This window comes from Bombina bombina, chromosome 3, assembly GCF_027579735.1.
Source record: "Bombina bombina isolate aBomBom1 chromosome 3, aBomBom1.pri, whole genome shotgun sequence".
In the NCBI taxonomy this organism is placed as follows: domain Eukaryota; kingdom Metazoa; phylum Chordata; class Amphibia; order Anura; family Bombinatoridae; genus Bombina; species Bombina bombina.
Genome location: NC_069501.1, coordinates 494,215,532 through 494,228,147, shown reverse-complemented (window position 1 = coordinate 494,228,147; position 12,616 = coordinate 494,215,532). Strand labels below are relative to the sequence as shown.

Below are 12,616 nucleotides of genomic sequence, written 5' to 3'. Positions count from 1 at the left end.
ACTGAGCTGCTCAGGCAGCCCACGGCAGAACGCTCTTTTGCTGAGAGGTGACGTTTCCATCTCTTAGCCAATAGCCGTGCGGGCAATCTGGGTTGGCGCTGGCTGGCCCGCAAGGCTATTTACTAAGAGGTGGAAACGTCACCTCACAGCAAAATAGCGTTCTACCGTGGGCTGCCTGAGCAGCTTAGTGCAGTGAACGCTTCAGCCAAATAAAGGCCCTTTCAGCATGAACTTTCAAAACTATTTCAATTATTTAATTGACTGGTTTCTCTTGGTTGCAAATGATGAAACTTTAGGGACACTTTAGGGACAGTTCACTTCCATTACCATAACGTGCACAAATCTTTTTATTTGCACACTTTCTGAGGCACTGGGTTCTGAGCATGTGAAAGAGTTCACAGTATATACTAGTGTGTTTTGTGATTGGCTGATGGCTGTCACATGATTCAGGGGGAGTGAAATTTGTTAGAAAAAAAATGTACTACCCATTTGAAAATCAGACTCAGTGTTATATGCTGAGGAGCAGTGTTCCAGGCTGAGGACCATGCATGTGCCTTGAGAACTTTATGTATGACATTGTTACATATATTGTTGCAAACACTGCTGCTATATAGTGCTCAAGACACATGAACACTGAAACCTACCTAAGTATGCTCACAAAAAAAAGAAATTAAGTTTTAACAAAGCATTCCAAGAAACCAAGAAAGAGGTAATTGATACAGGAAGTAATTTTGAAAGTCTCTTAAAATTTTACATTCCATCTGAATCAAGAAAAAAAAAAATCTAAATTTGATTTAATCTCTTACTTAAAGGGACACCGAACCCACTTTTTTTCTTTCATGATTCAGATAGAGCATGCAATTTAAAGCAACTTTCTAATTTACTCCTATTATCAATTTTTTCTTCATTCTACCCAGGTGCTGAACCAAAGATGGATCAGCTTCTAAGCTTTACATTCCTGCTTTTTCAAATAAAGATACCAAGAGAACGAAAAAATATTGATAATAATAGTAAAATAGAAAGTTGCTGAAAATTGAAAGCTCTATCTGAATCATGAAAGAAATAAAACTGGGTTCAGTATCCCTTTAAAAATAAGATAATTCTTTTTTGAGGAAATAAAATACATTTTAGCTACAATAATATTCCAAATAAAAAAGGAACAATGCATAGAATGAAAGAAAAGTGTATTTTTTGTGTGCAAAGTTAGGCTTCATTTCTTTGAGAATTAACAGGGAACATAACGCACATAATGTTAATGAAGAATTTAATTAGACCTACTAATGTTAAAAAAAAATGCTCAATAAAATGTAATTAAACTATTAACTGTACACATTCATTTAATGCAAGTCTGCCTAGGGTATTCTCCAAAGTCAAATTGTCTTTAAAGAAGGTGCATAGTAATCACGATTGATGACTACTGAAATAAAGAACAATCGGAAATAACAGGGAAAACAAGAAAACTAAATGAATAGAAATCTCTGGCAAAGTTGAGTTTAATGCGCACAAGATATACATCGTCAAAATACAATCACTACAAAAATCTTATGTAGCCCACTATATTTCTTAAAGGGACATTAGACTCTAAATACATTTTATAAACATAGTATTGAGGTTATTCCCTGCCTCCCTCTAGTCATGTGCCGCCATGTATAAAATCTCTCTTTCACTACATTTGTTGTTTGCACATGTGCAGCAACTCTCGTTCAGCTATCTGTAGTGTAAACTAAGTTTAAAAATAGTGGCATGAAATGTAATTAATGTTTAAAGTCCCTCTAAGATTAAAGGGACATGAAATCGAAAAATTTTCTTTCATGATTCAGATAGAGAATACAATTTTAAACAACATTCCAATTTACTTCTATTATCCAATTGGCTTCATTCTTTAGATATCCTTTGTTGAGGAAATAGCAACGCACATGATTGGGCCAATCACACGAGGCATCTATGTGCAGCCACCAATCAGCAGCTACTGAGCCTATTTAGATGTTTTCAAACAAAGGATATCAAGAGAATGTAGCAAATTAGATAATAGAAGTAAATTAGAAAGATGTATAAAATTGCATGCTCTTTCTAAATCATGAAAGAAAAAAAATGGGTTTCATGTCCCTTTACAGACTGGAAATAGTCCTGTCATACCATTTACTCAAAAAATATAATCAACAACTGACCTATGTTTAAGCCAGAGACATGGATACAATCAGATACCCGGAACTGACTTGCACATGCTCTTGGTTAGCCCACTCATGTATAAAGAGTTGAGGTATAACATATTTATATATTATTACAGACCTGTGAAATATCTTGGCTTTTTCTTTAACAATATAAAGCACTTTTTTGATATGCTAATATTACCCACTCCACTCCCTCTCTTGTAGCCGTACTCATATCAAAAGATGCTGTACTACAGCTTTGGTGTACTGTAGGATAGCAGAGAACCTAAATGTGGCATAATCTGATATCTGAGGGTTGTGAAGTCTGCAATGTGCACTTCTAATACTCAGAACTGGAAAATCCACAATATAGAGTTAAACTTCTGGTTACTGTAGAATATACACAGACTTGTGAGTGCGGCTTACCACCTTTGATAAAATCGATATGGTGAAACGCGTCAGGGGTTGTGGGTAATTAATGGGGTTCCGTTTTTAAATTATCTTATCATGTGTAAGCCTAAATGGCATATACACATATTAACACATAAATATATGCATTTGTGATTGGCTGATAGCTGTCACATGGTACGTGTATGCATTAGTGATTGGCTGATGCCTGTCACATGGTACAGTGGGAGTGTAAATAGATAAACTTTTAAAATTGTCAGAAAAAAAATCTACTATTCATTTGAAGTTCAGACTAAGTGCTATTGCATTGTCTTGTTATCTTGCATTTGTTGAGTATGCAAATCTACTGTGTTGACTGGTCCTTTAAGGTTATAGGAGCATTAGAAAAACATATAGGGCAAGATTACAAGTAGAGCGCTAATTTATTGTAATTGTAATATATATGAATACATTCATGTGTTAATATGTGTATATAGATCAAAGAAAGGAAGTCCCAGTAGCATAAAATAAATCCTTTATTCTTGGTTCAAATAAAATCAAACATGGAGATGCACAGCAAAGACGATGTGGAAGGTGCTGAGGGCGCAGCACTAACTGGCTTACATGTTTCGGAAATGATCCGTAGTCATAGCAGTCTGTAAGTATATATGTATATGCTTATATACATATATATATATATATATATATATATATATATATATATATATATATATATATATATTTATGTGTTAATATGTGTATATACATATATATATATATATATATATATATATATATATATATCCTGTATATGTATATATTCATATACATATATATTTACAATTAGCTGTCGTTGCTGTGCAACTTACCCCCTTCGCTGCGCTAGTTCTCATGCCATGTCTCACGAAGAAAAATTGATAAAAGAAGTAAAATAGAAAATAGCTCTATCTGAATCATGAAAGAAAAAAATTGGGTTTAGAATTCCTTTAAAGGGACAGTAAAGTGAAAATTAAACTTTCATGATTCCAACTTAGTGATCAGTTAGTAATGATCGTCTGTTTTATTTAGAAGTGTAATCTGCTCCTGTCACACCCTAACTGATCACATACTAACTGATCACTAAGTTGGTAAAAGTGTACTTTACATAAGCAGAAGCGGTCATGCGAAGCACAGAGTATATGCAGCGTGTCTGAGAGCCTCCCTCTCCCCGAGCTTTTAATGAGAGGGGGGGGGGGGGACGTTAAAAGCATAAACACAGTGCTTATAGAGCATTTTATTTAAATTGTGCTGCATAATATGTGTGTATATAAGTAGATGGGAAAGCTAACACATTTATACTGTGAGTGACAAATAAATATGTATGTTCAGACACTGATGTGATTCTCTAACAAATAATATGTTGTGTGTGTCATGTGACTGCATCATGAGCATGTGACTACAGTGCCCCTGAAACGTACGTTACAATATGGCAGCTTACATAGTAAAATCAAGCACTGGATAAATGCTGTGCTTCAGAACAATATTCTTCAACAGTTTGGGGTAAGAGGAACAGATGAAATAGATAGCAGTGATTATTTTATTTTATTAATAATAAAAAGTAGGTTTTAGCAATTTTCATCAGGTGTTAAATTTCCCTTTAAGTGAAATCATGAGATCACAGTAAAAGAATTCATGACCTCAGCACTGTTGATGCTGATTGGCTGCAGTTAATTTCTTCTTTTTTATTTTTTTTACCTACAGCTGGACAGCAGCTGAAGTATAACTTTTAAACACAGCCCTTATTCTGATGAGCTAAGGAGATTGTTAGGTAAAATATCTTCCTTTTCTACATAGAGATGCTCAGGTGATATTTTCCTGTCAGCTTTCTACAGTTATACTGCATCAGTTTCAAGTGATTTAGCATAGAAGTATTATGCCCCTTTAATACTGTGTGCAGTGCGGTACTCCCACCACAGAGGGCGCTGTGGCTTATGATTTAACTTAATTGTCTCTAGTCTCTTAGTTACTATATGTAAGGTTTTCTCTAGTCTTTTTTATCTTTGCTGAATGTGGTACTGAAATGTAGCAATGTGTAGTCAGGTAAGGGGGAGTCATGAGATGTGTAAGACAAGGGTGGGTAGACTAGAATGCAATGTGTGAGGAAGCAAGGCCTCTGCATAGCATTGCACAATTTGGAACATGTGTAATTGTCTGATTAGCAGAGGCTTAAGACATAAGGCTCTTCATGTGCTGGTATTGGAATTCACAGAATATACAAAAAAAAAATACAGATTTACTGGGGCATTTCAATGCCTATTAACCCACTGCACACATTCACTACTGCAGCAAAGATTGAAAAAAACATTTTTACCTCATAAAATGCCACCTCTTTGTGAAACTTTCAATAGTGTTTTAGCACAAGTAAAACATAACAAACAAATCCTGAGTATATCTACATATATGGTTTTCCATTCTAGCAGCCCCAACACAGCATACTGTGGTAATGTCTAATTTCAGTCTGTGTAATATCTATATAAATCAGTGTGCTTTGTAGTGTTCTGCTGTACAGATGATGAAGGGTTATTCATTTAACCCTTGCTTGCTTTGTTTGGTACTGTAAAATGATTCGTCCTACGCCAGTTATGTGCTTGAGAGTAAGGGAGAAGATGAAGAGTTTGATGATATGAGGACTGTAACAGTGCAAAAAGGACTGCATGAGGACTGTAACAGTGCAAAAAGGACTGCATGAGGACTGTAACAGTGCAAAAAGGACTGCATGAGGACTGTAACAGTGCAAAAAGGACTGCATGAGGACTGTAACAGTGCAAAAAGGACTGCATGAGGACTGTAACAGTGCAAAAAGGACTGCATGAGGACTGTAACAGTGCAAAAAGAAATGCCCTAATATGTTAGCATATTTATTATTGCACTGGCGCTTGCATATAACTATGTGTTTAAAACATTCAAATGGATTAAAAACATAGTTAACTCCTTAACGACCAAGGACGTACATCCTATAAAAACTGATACTTAATGACCAAGGACGTACCCTGCATGTCCTCAGCGTTTTCAAGTGCTGGAAGCGATCGTGATCACTTCTAGCAGCGTTCAGGTTATTGCAGTGATGCCTCGATATTGAGGCATCCTGCAATAGCCTTTTTTAAGCATCCGATGCTTAGAGAGACACTCTGTGGCCCTCTCTGCATCGGCCAGCAATGGTGCTGATCGTTGGGGGGGGTGGGAGCCATAGCAGGGAGGCGGGTGGGCGGCCCATCACTGGTGCGAGTTCTGGATCCTGTTCCTCCGTGTCTGGGAGCGCGTGAGGGGGCGGGGCTCGGGAGAGCGCGCACGAACATTAACGTTTAGTCCAAGGAGGGAGAGGGAAAAAAATGTTTGGAAAGGGATGTGGGAGGGTATTGAGGGGGGGCAGCTACACTACAGAAAATAGGGTGTTTATTTTTTTTTAGAAAAAAAAATGGCAATTTTTTTTAGTAAACTGGGTAAGATGGCGATCCAATAGATTGAAGGGGAGGCTTAGAGAGCTGTTTGAGGGGGATCATGGAGGTGGGGGGATCCTAAACTTCAGATAAAATATATATAAAAAAAAACATCTTTAAAAAAAAAAAAACACCTTTATTTTTATACTGTCAGACTTTCTGCCAGTACTTAAAGGGACATGAAACCCAAAAAATGTATTTCATGATTCAGATAGAGAATACAATTTTAAACAACTTTCTAATTTACTTCTATTATCTAATCTGTTTTGTTCTCTTTGTATCATTTGTTGAAGGAGCAGCCGTGCACTACTGGTTTCTAACTGAACTCAAGGGTGAACCAATGACAATCGGTATATATGTGCAGCCACTAATCAACAGCTAGAACCTAGGTTCTCTGCTGCACATGAACTTTCCTAGATAAACATTTCAGCAAAGGATAACAAGAGAAAGAAGCAAATTAAATAACAGAAGTAAATTGAAAAGTTGTTTGAAATTGTATTCTCTATCTGAATCATGAAAGAAAAAATTTGGGTTTCATGTCCCTTTAAGATGGCGGTGACAATTGTGAGGTGGGGGAGGGAAGAGAGCTGTTTGAGGGGGGGTTAGGGAGGGATCAGAGGGTGGGATGTGTCAGGTGGGAGGCTGATTTCTACACTAAAGCTAAAATTAACCTGACAAGCTACCTAATTAACCCCTTAACTGTTGGCCATAATAAAAGTGGCCTTCTAATTACCAAAAGCAAGGCCAAAGCCATATATGTCTGCTATTTCTGAACAAAGGGGATCCCAGAGAAGCATTTACAACCATTTGTGCCATAATTGCACAAGCTTAGTGTGAAACCTAAAGTTAGTGAAAAAATTAACGATTTTTTTTATTTGGTCGCGTTTGGCGGTGAAATGGTGGCATGAAATATACCAAAATGGGCCTAGATCAATACTTTGGGTTGTCTACTAATTTATATATATATATATATATATATATATATATATATATATATATATATATATATATATATACACACATACATACATGTGAAGGGTTATTCAGGGATTCCTGACAGATATCAGTGTTACAATGTAACTATCGCTAATTTTGAAGAAAAAAAAATGGTTTTGAAATAGCAAAGTGCTACTTGTATTTATTGCCCTATAACTTGCAAAAAAAAGCAAACAACATGTAAACATTGGGTATTTCTAAACTCAGGACAAAATTTAGAAAGTATTTAGCATGGTTGTTTTTTGGTGGTTGTAGATGTGTAACAGATTTTGGGGGTCAAAGTTAGAAAAAGTGTTTGTTTTTTTATTTTTTCATATTTAAAAAAAATGTTATAGTAAATTATAAGATATGATGAAAATAATGGTATCTTTAGAAAGTCCATTTAATGGCGAGAAAAACTGTATATAATATGTGTGGGTACAGTAAATGAGTAAGAGGAGAATTACAGCTAAACACAAACACTGCAGAAATGTAAAAATAGCCCTGGTCCTTAATGGTAAGAAAATTTAAAAATGGTCTGGTCACTAAGGAATAAAGGGACACAAACCAAACATTTTTCTTTCATGATTCAAATTGAGCATTAAATTTTAAGTAACTTTCCAATTTTCTCCTATTATAACTTTTTCTTCATTCACTTGCTATCTTTATTTGAAAAAGCAGGAATGTAAGGTTAGAAGCCAGACCATTTTTGGTTCAGCACCTCGGTAGTGCTTGCTGATTGGTGGCTTCATTCCAGCGTTTTCAATAAAGATAGCAAGAGAACAAAGAAAATTGTATAATAGGAGTAAATTAGAAAGTTGCTTAAAATTGCATGCTCTATTTGAATCAAAAAAGAAAAAAATTGGGTTTTGTGTGTGTCCCTTTAAAGTCATCTCCAGAGCAACAGTTCACTACTGTGAGCTACCTGAACACATCTGGTGAGCCAATGACACAATAAAAATGTGTGTACCCACCAATTAATAACTAGCTTAGTAGTGCATTGCTCCTGCTGAGGATATGTACATATTCTTTTCAACAAAGGTACTCTAAAGAACAAAGTAAATCTGATAAAAGTAAATTTAAAAATTACATCTGTCTGAATCATGAAAATATGTTTTTCCTATCCCCTTATGCAATCAGTATTGCTAAATTATCATACTAATTTTGTTTTGAAGTAGATTAGAGTGGACAGGGCTACGCTCTATGGAATTTTGTTTTCAAATGTTGGCTACTATGAATATAATTGCTCAGTAAAATAAAATGATTAATCTCCATGCTGGCAAATTTGAGAGAATCGTCAATATAGTGAAATAAGCAGCTGTCAGTATAAAAGTTGCATTTTTTTAAATTCTTTGACGTAGTCTGCAGTACTGATGAAACCTCTTAAAGTGAAGGTCCATTTTGATGAATTAGTGCCCGGTTTTTAATAAACCTATTAAAAACAAGGGCACTTTAATTCATCAAACTTGACATTTCAGGGTTTTCTTCAAAAACTTACCTTTTAATCCTGAATGCCGCTCCAACGATTCCCCCGGCCGTTGGAAGCCTCTGCAGATGTCAGAAATGAGGAATCAGGCTTCCTCCAATTACAGCTCCCCCCCCCGGGGGAATCTTGGCCTGATGCAACGCTGTGATTGGAGGAAGCCGGATTCGTCATTTTGGACCCGCGAAGACGGCTTGCGACGGGCGGAGGAAGTGCTGGAGCGGCTGCCAGGATTAAAAGGTACGTTTTTGAAGAAAACAAGTGAAATGTCAATTTTGATGAATTAAAGTGCCCTTGTTTTTAATAGGTTTATTAAAAACCGGGCACTAATTTATCAAAATGGACCTTCACTTTAAATAATGTCTGAAGATAATCAGACAATGTACAATAACCACAAGTACATTGATCTACCGCTTTACCATGGCCAATCCAAAACAATTAGATGTATAGCTGCTAATAACGTAAATTAAATTGGTTATGAATATGCAGAGTGCAGAACTAATAAACAGTATATATGAAATCTGGTTACTGCTCCCCACCTCAACCAAAAATCACCCCCATTTGAAAATATTGGCCCAACCCCAAGCTTTAAAACCTCAGTTCGCTTTATAACCCGAGAACGCTCTCACTATATTATAATCCCCATCCCTTAATATTATATTACAAGTGTTCATGTTGTACACTGTAATGTGAAGCGAAACTCCTAAATTATTTCAGTCTAACAAAAACGAATTACATCGTTTTATCAAGCAACAAAGGGCTTTTAATTACCCGCCGTAACAGCTCACTTCCGCCAGTGCTTCACGACTAGATAAACAACTTCCGCCAGTACCGGAAGAGCAGCACTCACCCCTCTCCTCGGTAGTTCTCGGTGCTCCAACAACAGATCAAGTTGCTTTTGTTTCTGCAATGTCACGCATGAAATAGGGCGAATTACATAAAAATAAAATAAACTCGATGTTTAATAATAGCCTTGGCATCCAGAGGGCTTTTTTATTCAAGAACGGGAAAAGCAGCAGTCTCCCACTAGTCCCATGAATAAGTCCATTATTTGAATTAAAGGGACAGTATAATCAAAATTGAACTATCATGATTCAGGTAGCGCATGCACTGTTAAACAATTTTCCATATTACTTTTAGCATTTGCTTTGTTCTCACGACAAGGAAGTTGGTTTCTTATTCAAGCTGTTTCTTATTTCACTATGAATATATACAGGGTAGATCCCACTCCATGACATGCAATTGTTTTTAGCCTGGCCCAAATGTGTTCTGAGCACAGAAATTGATGCCAACCCTGGCATAGGTGCTGTAATTCTCATTTTTTAATAAGTAACAGATATTTTCAAAGGGTTAATAACCATTGGGCCACTGATTTCACTATGAATATATACAGAGTAGACCCCCCTCCATGAGATGCAATTGTTTTTAGCCTGGCCCAAATGTGTTCTGGGCACAGAAATTGATGCCAACCCTGGCATAGGTGCTGTAATTCTCATTTTTTAATAAGTAACAGATATTTTCAAAGGGTTAATAACCATTGGGCCACTGATTTCACTATGAATATATACAGGGTAGACCCCCCTCGATGAGATGCAATTGTTTTTAGCCTGGCCCAATGATGTTTTGGGCACAGAATTTGATGCCAACCCTGGCATAGGTGCTCTAATTCTCATTTTTAATAAGTAACATATTTTCAAAGCGTTAATAACCATTGGGCCACTGATTTCACAATTAATATACACACGGTAGATACCCCTTCATGAGATTATTTTTTTTTTTTTAGCCTGGCCCAATTGAGTTTTGGGCACAGAAATTGATGCCAACACTGGCATAGGTGCTGTAATTACCATTGTTCAATAAGTAAGTGATGTTTTCAAAAGGTTAATGACCATTGGGCCACTGATTTTACTGTAAATATATGTACAGTAGATTCCCCTCCAAACATGCAACTGTTTGTAGCCTGGCTCAATGGTGTTTTGGGCACAGACATTGATGCCAACCCTGGCATAGGTGCTGTAATTCTCATTTTTTAATAAGTAACTTTTGAAAATATCAGTTACTTTTTAAAAATGAGAATTAGAGCACCTATGCCAGGGTTGGCATCAATTTATGTGCCCAAAACACCATTGGGCCAGGCTAAAAACAATTGCATGTCATGAAGGGGGATCTACCCTGTATATATTCATAGTGAAATCAGTGGCCCAATGGTTATTAACCCTTTGAAAATATCTGCTACTTATTCAAAAATGGTAATTACAGCACCAATGCCAGTGTTGGCATCAATTTCTGTGGCGAAAACACCATTGGGCCAGGCTAAAAACAATTGCATGTCATGGAGGGGGATCTACCCTGTATGTATTTATAGTGAAATCAGTGGCCCAATGGTTATTAACCCTTAGAAAATATCTGTTACAAATTCAAAAATGGTAATTACAGCACCAATGCCAGGGTTGGCATTAATTTCTGTGCCCAAAATACCATTGGGCCAGGCTAAAAACAATTGCATGTCATGGAGGGGGATCTACCCTGTAAATATTCATAGTGAAATCAGTGGCCCAATGGTTATTAACCCTTCGAAAATATCTTACTTATTCAAAAAATAGAATTACAGCACCTATGCCAGAGTTGGCATCAATTTCTGTGCCCAGAACACCATTGGACCAGGCTAAAAACAATTGCATGTCATGGAGTGGGATCTACCCTGTATATATTCATCTTGAAAACAGTGGCCCAATGGTTATTAACCCTTTGAAAATATCATTTACTTATTTAAAAATGAGAATTAGTGCACTTATGCCAGGATTGGCATCAGTTTCTGTGCCCAAAACACCATTGGGACAGGCTAAAAACAATTGCATGTCATGGAGGGGGATCTACCCTGTATATATTCATAGTGAAATCAGTGGCCCAATGGTTATTAACCCTTTAAAATATCAGTTACTTATTCAAAAATGAGAATTACAGTACCTATGCTAGGGTGGTTGGCATCAATTTCTGTGCCCAAAACACCATTGGGACACACTAAAAACAATTGCATGTCATGGAGGGGGATCTACCCTGTATATATTCATAGTGAAATCAGTGGCCCAATGGTTATTAACCCTTTAAAAATATCAGTTACTTATTCAAAAATGAGAATTACAGTACCTATGCTAGGGTGGTTGGCATCAATTTCTGTGCCCAAAACACCATTGGGACAGGCTAAAAACAATTGCATGTCATGGAGGGGGATCTACCCTGTATATATTCATAGTGAAATCAGTGGCCCAATGGTTATTAACCCTTTGAAAATATCAGTTACTTATTCAAAAATGAGAATTACAGTACCTATGCCAGGGTTGGCATCAATTTCTGTGCCTAAAACGCCATTGGGCCAGGCTAAAAACAATTGCATGTCATGGAGGCGGAATAGTGAAATCAGTGGCCCAATGGTCATTAACCCTTTGAAAATATCAGTTACTTATTCAAAATAGTAATATTTGTATTGGTGCCAACGTATGCCCTTTTTTTCCAGTTTGTATATCCAATTGTTGTATAAAGGGAATACACCTCTGTGTAACTACATTATATGAATCATACTCGGTTAGATTACGAGTTGTGCGTTAGGGTAAAAAAGCAGCGTTAAGAGGTCCGAACGCTGCTTTTTTACGCCCGCTGGTATTACGAGTCTTGTAGGTTTAGGGTCACCGCACACTTCTTTGGCCTTACCGCAAAACGACTTACGTAAACTGGGACTTCCATAGCGCCGGTATTACGAGTCTGTCCTTGGAGGCCAAAAAGTGAGCGGTACACCCTACCCCGTCAAGAGTCCTAACGCATTTAAAAGTCAGTAGTTAAGAGTTTTATGGTACAACGCTGTAACATAAAACTCATAACTAAAGTGCTAAAAAGTACACTAACACCCATAAACTACCTATTAACCCCTAAACCGCGGCCCCCCGCATCGCAAACACTATAATAAAAATTTTAACCCCTAATACACACATTATATTTATTAACTCCTAATCTGCCACCCCGACATCGCCGACACCTACATTATAATTATTTACCCCTAATCTGCCGCTCTGGACACCGACACCACCTACATTATATGTATTAACCCCTAATCTGCTGCCCAAACATCGCCAACACCTACATACTATTTA

The 12,616-nt window shown here is 36.9% G+C and overlaps 1 protein-coding gene across 1 annotated transcript in view; it reads right to left on the bottom strand.

Moving 5' to 3' along the window:
- Nucleotides 1-9,264, bottom strand: part of FANCE (FA complementation group E) — a 78,815-nt gene extending 69,551 nt beyond the window's left edge. The window contains exon 1 of the mRNA XM_053706847.1: nucleotides 9,243-9,264. The gene's annotated coding sequence lies outside the window, so the exon portion shown is untranslated. The remainder of the gene's footprint in view (nucleotides 1-9,242) is intronic.
- Between the last annotated feature and the right edge of the window lie 3,352 nt (nucleotides 9,265-12,616).